The following is a 9,982-nucleotide window of genomic DNA, read 5'->3' on the forward strand; positions in this document are numbered from 1 at the left end:
AAGCCATTTATCTCCATGTTGCCCTCTAGCGTCGCAATTTCTCCCTATCTTCAGTTAATAAGTTGCCGTCGTTCCTACCTCATGCAATAACTTGAGGTTTGCAAGAACACGTAAAAAGGCACTTTTTAAGGGAGTTAGAATTCGCTTTGAAGATGGTACACTGGTGATTCTCACTTTCGTTTATGGTTTAGGCAAAGAGAAAAAATTGGACACATTTAATCTCTTTTAGGGATTCTACTATTAACTTTGAGGCTATCTTTGCAACAATTTAATTAGTGGAGCTCACGAACCTTTTGGTTCGTATCCTGTAAAGTTTTAGATAAAATATGCATTTACTTTACGAAGATGTAAAAGATGGGAGTCTAATAGTATCTTACTGCTAACTCTTCCCACAAGCTCTTGGGCTTCCCTTGAGAACCAGCAGTAGCTTCCCAGTTCTGAAATTCAACCTGGAGATCCCTAAAAAAGTCCCCTGTAACATCGACAATTTTCAGGGGTTTGGAAAATAACAAAAAAATGTCACGCCAAACCACAGAAACATACGTCTAAGATGATCTTAAAAGGATGCATGATAATCTCTGAGTTCCAACCAAATCTTATGTAACAATAAATCTACCTATGAACATCCTTCAAAAAATTACCTGCATAATAAACCGGTTTATGTATAAGACTTCAAAGAAATTTGACCCCTTGGATGATAGGTTAAAATACGTAACAAACTCATTTAGACTTGACGAAATGAGATGGCTTTGGCAGGGTGTATAGAGGTTTATTTACCACTTCTAAAATCGAAGTTGGTGTCAAGAGAGTTTTCACATGATTCAAGAGAAGGGGAAAAGGACTTTATTGCGGAGATTGTTAGGAATAGGAAACTCTAATACCGTATGAATGAGTTCCTCTCCAAGTTTTATGATGTAATTCAGTTAATAAATCTTCGCAGTTTCTCTATCCTTGAGAGTTTATCAGTTTTTCGAATTTTAGCCGACTTTCTAAAACATACTTGAGTTTACGTTGCGTCAACATATATATGTTAATGTCTTAGAATTACTATAATTTAGCATGAACCCTACTCACCCTACTCAAGTTGAAGCTCTCTTCCATGGTTAGATAATATCTAGTTTATCATTTTAGTTCTTCGAGTTCTTGGAATCAGTAAAAAAGATGTGTTTCATCACTTCTAACAGTTGGTTGAAGCTGGCTCTGCAGCTTTGTCTTCATACATTGACAGTCAGACAGTAAGGAGCTATCTCGGCAAAAGCTTCGCTATTCAATTGAAAACTGAAGACAATAACAAATCTTTATGGTTAAGGATTGGTAGGGGGTGTGCCAGGCCAATGCAATAGTGCAACACAAAGGCGACACTTGAGAGCCCCAGCAGCAAGCTACTGTGATGGACCCTCCCCCATGAAAAAAATTAATTTAATATCGTGTGAACCAATGGTCCACATATCAGATATTAAACTGATAAGAACAGATACTACACTTGATCTTAGCCAAAAGGCCGAGAAAGGTATGCTTTCTTCATTATCTGTCTTGTGTTTTTATAATTGTTTCCAACTCCCTTGCTTGCTTAAACCCATCTGTGTGGGACTATAACCCACCCAATAATAGGACGGCCGTGGTCTGCCGGCAAGCTCGTTCTGATCTTGGATCGCAGTACATTGGAATCCCTAAGCACCACCACGAACGCTTACGCGCGTCCGCCTGCGGTGCGATAAGGCACCGCCCTGTTGTGCCAGCAACCAACTCCGGCGTGCAGCTTAGTTATCCTCGACAAGCCACTTACTTGATGTCTAGCTTCCCAATAGACGGTTCCTTCTCCCCCAGATCAATGGAGAAGGGAGAAGTCATTTGATTCTTCAGAAGAACTGGAACCGAAGCGCTATGCCGAGGCAGGGGGCGGGAAAAGAAACTGCTCTGAAAAAAGAAATTGGGGTTCCCAATGCTTCTCCACGCCCAACGAGATGCGCCAACCTCGGGATGCTTAGCTCGCACCCGAAAGTTGGAAATTCAAAGAGGATATGGATAGACCGCTAAAACTAAGGAGATTACATCAATTCAATTCATTAGATTCATGAAGAACAACCATACAAAGCGATTGCAATTGTTGTGAACACAAAAAGAGGATAGCAAGTTGGTTCCATCCGGTGGAAAATATGACAAATTTAATCTATAAGATTCCACCATTTCAAACATTAAAACATAAAATTGGCAGGGGCCGCGCGGACGCGTACCCCCTCTATCACAAATTATGACGTAGACTCCACCACTTGGGTAGATCTTAGGCGAGTGCCCCTCCTAAGTGCAATGGAGGTCACTAACCTAGGCCATGGTCCTTCTTGATCAACCATTGACCCCGTCCAGGTAAGTATATTTTAAAGTTACTCATCCACCTTTTCTTGTACAACTACTCTATATAGCTTTTTATTTCACTTGATGGATGTGGGACTATCAAGTTCTGAAACGGCACAACAACTTAACATATTCCCACTTACTAGAACTCAAGCCTAGCTTGAGTAACTTTGAAGGAAGTTAGCTCCATCAAGCCCAAATAAGTACATGTTGACTTCATCTCATACATGTTCCAATTTACACAGATAAACCAGATGTTCCACTCTTGTCTCCATCTCAAGATTCTAGATTGATTCACCTAAAGTTGTGTATTCCAATCATTGGTTCACAAGTCTTTTCATTTCCGCCGACAACTGTGTGAGAATAGACTTGTTGATGTAGATGATAATATGATTTATATATAATAATATAATACTAAAGAAAAGAATCGCTATACAATCTATTGACTCGGGAAGGAAATAAATACCACATTTCTTTAGAGAAGCTTATATGTGTTCCAATGGGAAGGAACAACAATTCCTTTTCAAAATCATATTTTCCTGCATTGACCCAAACAGGTTAAGTTAAAAAAAGAAAAGGAAAGTTCACCAGCCCTTAATCAACTAACTCGAATAGACTAAAGAAATTGACATCGACGATCGTGACAGATGACTGATTCGGCAATGGATGACGATGATAGAGTGGACGCCTTATCTTCATAACAAGTGTAGGATGAGCCAATATCTTCATAATCTCCTCCTCTCAAATTTACAGATATACTATTACTCATGTCAATGGGCCACACCTCTATTTCTTCCACATATTCACCACTCAAATTTAGACTCTCTTCTGTCTCAGATTTAGGTGCCTCTATGGGTCTTCTCCCACATGCTACTTCAACCAAGAGTGCCCCGAACTAAAAAATATCCGTGCTTGTGGTAGCTTTCCCAGTTCTAGTAAGCTCTGATGCTAGATAACCTAATGGCCCAACCACACCGGTTGTCAGAGTATGAGTTTCACGGTCATACAGTCTCGGACCTCTCGGTAGACCAAAGTCACCTAATCTGGTGATTTTGGCGATTATATAAAGATAATGATGTTTGAAAGCTAAAAAAGTGAGAAAAAGAGCAACACTACTAGCATAACCAACATCTTTGTAACTTAGTGATTCAAGGAAGCCAGGTTGATTATGGGCCATACTAGCACACCACATCAGAAGAAAAACTTGAATTGACTGATCTGTCAACTGTCTGGTCTGAATTGACTGATCTGGTGATGTTAATTTGGTCACATTATATACTTGCATCCAGTCAAGAAGTTGAAAATACTACATTTATTCATTCTATAGCCTCTAAGAAGACATTCTTGCATTCAGCTAGACTCTTTCAATCCATTTCTCTTTTCTTCTGAGTTCTGATAAAATCTAAGTTCAGAGTTTCAGATTAATTTGGTGCGTTAATGAAGAATCCGACCATATTATTGTTATTATTCAAGATTTTATTGGGGTTGTTGATTCCTGAGTTAAGTGTTGGAGGCTCATCCGAATATGAGTCTGGTTTTGTCTACAATGGTTTTCGAGATGCAGCTAATTTGAGTATTAATGAAGTATCTTATATCACATCAAATGGTCTGTTGAGATTAACCAATGACACCACACAAATAGTAGGTCGCGCCTTCTACTCTCATCCGCTTAAATTCAAGATCAACAATTCATCACCAACACCAAATGGTAACACTACTAACACAACTAATATCTCTTTCTCTACTACTTTCGTTTTGGCCATGACCTCTAGATATTACGATTTAGTTAGTCATGGGATAGCCTTTGTTCTTTCACCTCATAGGGAGGCTCAACCAGGACCTTTACCAAGCCAATATCTAGGCTTATTCAATGAATCAAACAATGGCAATCCTTCAAACCATGTTGTTGCTGTGGAGCTAGATACTGTCCACAACCCTGAGTTGCACGATGTTGATAATAACCATGTTGGTATCGATATGAATGATCTCAAGTCTGTTCAATCCTCTCCAGCCAAGTACTTTAGTAGAAAAGATGGTGGTTTCAGGAACTTAAGCCTAACAGCTGGACAACCCATGCAAGTTTGGGTAGATTATGATGGGGTAGAAAAGCAACTTAATGTGACGATAGCTCCAATCAACATAGGTAAACCAGATTTTCCACTTCTGTCCTTGTCCCAAGATCTTTCAACTATCATCTTAGATACTATGTAGGTGGGCTTCTCGGCAGCAACTGGAGCATTTTTGACATCACATTATGTATTAGGATGGAGCTTTAAGATGAATGGGAGAGCTCAAGAACTCGACCTCTCACGACTATCTAAGCTACCTCAAATAGGACCAAATAAGAAATCCAAGATTTTGATACATGGGTTAACTATATTTGCCCCAGTTCTGGTGTTAACACTGATCTCTGTCGTGCTTTTCATCATAAGGAGGAAAAGGAGGTTTGCCGATATTGTGGAAGATTGGGAACTCAGCTATGGTAGTCAAAGATTCAAATATGAAGTTCTATACATTGCTACAACGACCGAGATCTTGGTTGATTTGATATTAGAATTTTCGTTATTGTATTTATCAAACAGCCTATAAGTATAACTTGTTAATAATCAATAAATCACATTTTTCTATTAGCCACAGTCAGGGACGGAACTAGGAGTAGTAGTCAAGGGGGGCCGAACAAAAAAAAAAGTGAAAAATTTAAGTCTACCAGTGCTCGAACCCAGGTGTCTCACGTCTGAAACTCGGACTTCTACCATCTCACCCACGCTACACACATGTAATAAGTATGACTCGAACTTTATTTATACGAAAAACCAGAGAGCAATCAGTATTTCTAAAACAATTTACGGCAAGTCAAGGGGGGCCATGGCCCCCTTTGGCCTGCATGTAGATCCGTCCATGGCCACAGTGGACCAATAGTTACCTGGAGATTACATGTGTCCAGTTGAAGTTATTACCAAATTTGCAGCAACTCTTCAGGCACCATCAATGCAGGATCACTCCAAATACTTGAGCGCACTGATACTGCAACCAGGCAATAGAATCAACAATTATTCTTGGCTAATAGAAAAATCCCAAAAATCATTAGCTAGTTGGAAAATCAAATTGGTAACTCAAGCAAGTAGAACAGTGCTTATAAAATTCGTCCTACATTCATATACTACATACCCTTCCAGTCTCCAAAAAAATTCTTCAAAACATCATTCACCCATTGGAAAAATTAGAGAGATGCTTTTGGTGGGGTCATTCAACTGAGAAAAAGACATTATATTTCCTAAGTTGGGACATAATAACTAGTTCAAAAAGGGAAGGAGGACTAGGAATTAGAACATTGGATGAAGTGAATATGTCTCTTTTAGCTAAAATTATGTGACCTTTACGTAACTCTCCAGTCTCCTACATCGGTATGGGCAAAGCTATTAATAGGTAAATATGTAACTAATGACAACATTTTGGACAACACCAGCACCCCCAAGTAGGCTTGGGAAAACGGTCCGGGAACTCGAGAACCAGCCCAATCCACCCGGACCGTTGGAACCTGTTGACCAAAGTAAGCCCGAGTAGGGCTTACCCGACCCGTTACTTCGGGTTATAGTGGGCGAGACTCGGATAAGGCCCTCTACCCGAGTCCCGCCCTAATATGCACGTCCGTTTAAGACCGCTCAACTATCCGACCGCTACCTGAAACGTTAAGACCGCCTGATCCGTCCTACAAGAACACGACACTAAATTGAAGATCAACGGCTGAGGAATGAAGAGATACCTCAGCCGTTGGATCAGAAGGGGGCGTCAGGTAAAAACCCTATGACGCCCCTTAAAGCTATAATCCCCTCATTACTCATCTATTATCTTTTACGCCTCCTCTCTCTGAGTCTCTCTCTCTTTTCTCTTCTGTCTTCTCACTTTACTCTAACCAATCGAACCCCTAATCTTTACCAGTTACCACAGTCCACAAGCAACCGACGGTAACCCTAGTCTTTAGTAACCGAAGCTTACCTTTCTGACTTTCTCTTCATCTCGCGACTGACATCTCCTTCAAGCTTATTGTTCTGATGGTTAGTGACGAGTAATGACACCTTCTAAAGCTCTAACATGTAACATCTTCAATTTTTCAGTATGATCCGCTGACATTGTTTTAACTTCGAAATAGTTGTTGAAGGTTCGTTTGACTGTACATTGATGATTTACGGATCAAATGAAGTGGTTGAAGCCTCCGAAATTCATATGTAATAACTAGTTTTTATGTTTTTTTATGATTTAAAGCTGTAAACTTTCTAAAACAGATGTTTTACTCGCTTGAGTCAGATCTGTTTCATCATACAGATCTAACTGTTGATCCGGCTGATCAAACAGATCTATGATCCGTTTCAGTAAGGTGAAACAAATGTGATGAATTTTTTTTGTTGATGATGTTTATAGAATGTAGGTTGTAGATATGTTTTAGAGACTTTATTTATCTTTATTTTGGACCATGCACGTTACTTGTTGATGATGTAAATTTTAGTTATCTTTAGTTTCTAGTTATGTTTCATAAACATAAGAGAGATATCATGTAATTTTTTTTCGTGGTGATGATGTATTGATGGATGAGATGATAAAGTAGTTGGAATAGTTTTTATTATTATTTAAGTTTTTGTTATTACTAATTGTGTAATTTTGTTAAAAATATAGTTATCAATTAAATTAAGTTAATTAATGGTTATTATTTGTTATTTTTGTAAAATAAACCCGAGCCCATTCGCCTCGCGACCGCCGAAACTCAATCGGGTTGCCGGGCTACGGGCAGCTGAAACGACCAAAGTGACGACCCGACCCGCCTGACCCGCCCGACGGACTATAGTGGGCTTCAAGTTCCGGTGCTTGATCCGCCCGAGTCTGTCTTAAATTTGCCCGCGGGCGTGCGAACCAGACCGAATCCCACCCCTACCCCCAAGGTATCAACACCTCACTGGAAGTCATTATTGGGCATTAAGGATACATTGTTCAATAATGTAATGTGGCAATTGGGTGATGGCCGTCATATAAAAATCCTTTCGGATCCTTGGATGCCAACTCTCTCAAATCGTACTCCAACCCCCATTTTTGAATTACCTCCTTATATCTCAAAGGTATCACATTTATTTTGTCATACTACTAAAAGATAGAATATTTCAACTTTGCACCAACATTTTGACAATTAGACCGTTGATACCATTATGGAGTTAATAATACCTAAATCAACACAATAAGACAAACTGGTATAGTGCAATAATAAATTGTTGTTCCTCTGGTTATGGTTTGAGTTCACTTTATCTTTGTCTTATCTTAATTAAGACGGAGTCTGGATTGAAGTAGGGAGCTTCATTTCTCTAAGTTATAGAGAGATAAACGATAAGTAAATACCGACTTTATCAGTAATTCCTTCTTTCTGATTTACGGAGATAGACAAAGGATAATGAAGCCGAGGCGAGAATAAATTATCTTTCTTTAAGACATTTTACACCCCCGTAACAGTACCAATCGTTAGGGTGTATGCCTTCGGGATACAACGACTATCCTTTTAGAATTTAAGATGGTACTTCTATATTCTGAAAGCGGGCGAACCTTCCTAAATATTATGAGCTCTTGATTGAGGCGAATAGATCTTCTAGACACTAGGATATTTCTCTCTTCCTTTTCTAGATATACTAGAATACTTCAATCAGATCCTGTTTGTTAGAAGAGTTTTTAGATATACTAGAATATTTCCCAATCAGATATTGATTGTTAGAAGAGAAGAGAAGAAGAAAACGACTTGGGTCTTGTAGACGTTTTAGGATTATCACTTCACTCAAAACTTCTTTGTTCCTTTTTCTATATATACTATAATACTTCGCAATCAAATACTGTTTGTTAGAAGAGTTTCTAGATTTTTTCTTTGTTGAAAGGCAATACATTAACATAAAAAGTCTATTACAATGAACCAAGTAGAAAAGCAAAACTACAATAAGTAAAGTAGTAAAACAAAATAATAGAACTGAAGAAGTGCATGATATAACTTCGGTTTGTAGAGCAGACTTCATTCTGTAGCTTGGGAGGTTGGCAGCTCTTCTTGAGAAAGATATAATATGTGATCTTGAGAGTCCGTCTGGTTGATTTAAAGATGAAGCTCGTACCTAAATTCACGTAACACTTAAGATAGATTAAACATACATCCAAAGTTTCAAGAAAAAACGAGGAAGTCTGCAAGATGGAATCAAAGGATGATTCCGGATTATCCCACCAGTATTCTCCATATACAGAGACCATATCCGATCGAATTCTACAAAGTAGAAACAGGTCGGACATCTGGTAAATGGGATCGCCGTCATAGCCCGATAAATACCCAGCTAATCCGACAAACGATCGCAATAAAATTGCGAAAAGGGGTGAAAGTGAAAATGTTACGGAACTTCGATTCAGAGTTAAATCTATTTGATAACCAAACACAAATGTAATTAACAAAAAGTGAGCTGGAAGATAAGCAACATTATCTGCACGACGAAGATGGAGATTAATATTCAGAGTGGAGTGTCGACCGGGGTCGATGGGAAAGTTGACATGAATGTTTTTTATTACTGGTCTGATTGATAGGCATAAGTGTCCCACAAATGAACGATTAGTGTTCCTAAACTAATTTCGGTTCAAGATGGGTGAAACTAGAATGGATAGCCGATCAAAATGATTGTAAGTAGTTCGACAACATATATACTCTATATAACTAGGAAAAGATATATTATCGAAGTAGGCATAAAGGTTCAACATGATAAGTAGGCTGATAGAAACAAGACCAGGATATACAATAGAGGTACATGACCTTAAAGGTCTGTTAAGATTGAAAATCATTGGTGGATATGAGTTGGAGGAGAAAAAACCTCATTTGAAGAGCTATAAGCTTGACCACGGGTAGATAATATCTTAATAATCCAGACTAGGGAATCAGCTGAGCGAAATCAACAGTAAATCGGACATGCAAAGGGTGGTCTACTACTTCTTCCATGGTATATGCAACTAGGAATTAAGAATTAGCACCTAACAAGAAAATAGGACAAGAACCCAGGTCATGAAGCAGTGGAGAAATTAAAACCAAAACCCCTAAAGAATTACAAACTAATGTTGAAAAAACTTCCCTGATTTTTGTTGACCCTCGTTCATGGGGGCGTATTCCTTTCCGTGCTTGATGATAGATTTACCTAGTCAAAGAGATGCAGAGCAAGAGTTTCTAGATATACTAGATTCCAATCAGATATTGATTGTTAGAAGATAAAAGAAGAAGATAATGAATTGATTGAAAAGAGAAATGGATTTGGGTTGTCTATATAGGAAGTGAACGGGTACATGTGTATATTGGGTTGTTAGGACACAACTGTTCGGAATTAGGAACTAAACTTGAAGTCTGAATCAAGTCGGTAGCAAATCTGATCCATTAGATCTATCTTAAACCGCAGAACAAACGCCATATGTTGGATGGAGATAGCTAAGGCCCGAAATCTGCCCAACGATGGAGCGAAATGGTCGTTGGATGGACAGATTGGGCGTAGGCCACTTGCTGCCTGACGCAGAGTAAGCGTAGGTCGTTGGATCACGTTGATCCAACACGTCTGACGTGATCCCAACACTATCCCGCTAATCA

At 38.9% G+C, this 9,982-nt stretch overlaps 2 non-coding genes across 2 annotated transcripts; both read right to left on the reverse strand.

The window, feature by feature from the left end:
* Positions 1-1,316: 1,316 nt before the first annotated feature.
* Positions 1,317-1,514, reverse strand: LOC147564575 (U2 spliceosomal RNA). Its single transcript, XR_015231571.1, has one exon. It is a non-coding gene; the product is annotated as a U2 spliceosomal RNA (small nuclear RNA).
* Positions 1,515-2,212: 698 nt separating this feature from the next.
* LOC147564576 (U1 spliceosomal RNA) lies at positions 2,213-2,372 on the reverse strand. Its single transcript, XR_015231688.1, has one exon. It is a non-coding gene; the product is annotated as a U1 spliceosomal RNA (small nuclear RNA).
* Between the last annotated feature and the right edge of the window lie 7,610 nt (positions 2,373-9,982).

This window comes from Eschscholzia californica, unplaced genomic scaffold (genome assembly GCF_041429995.1).
Source record: "Eschscholzia californica isolate CP2 unplaced genomic scaffold, dmEscCali1.0.p SCAF_1, whole genome shotgun sequence".
NCBI classification, from domain to species: Eukaryota; Viridiplantae; Streptophyta; class Magnoliopsida; order Ranunculales; family Papaveraceae; genus Eschscholzia; species Eschscholzia californica.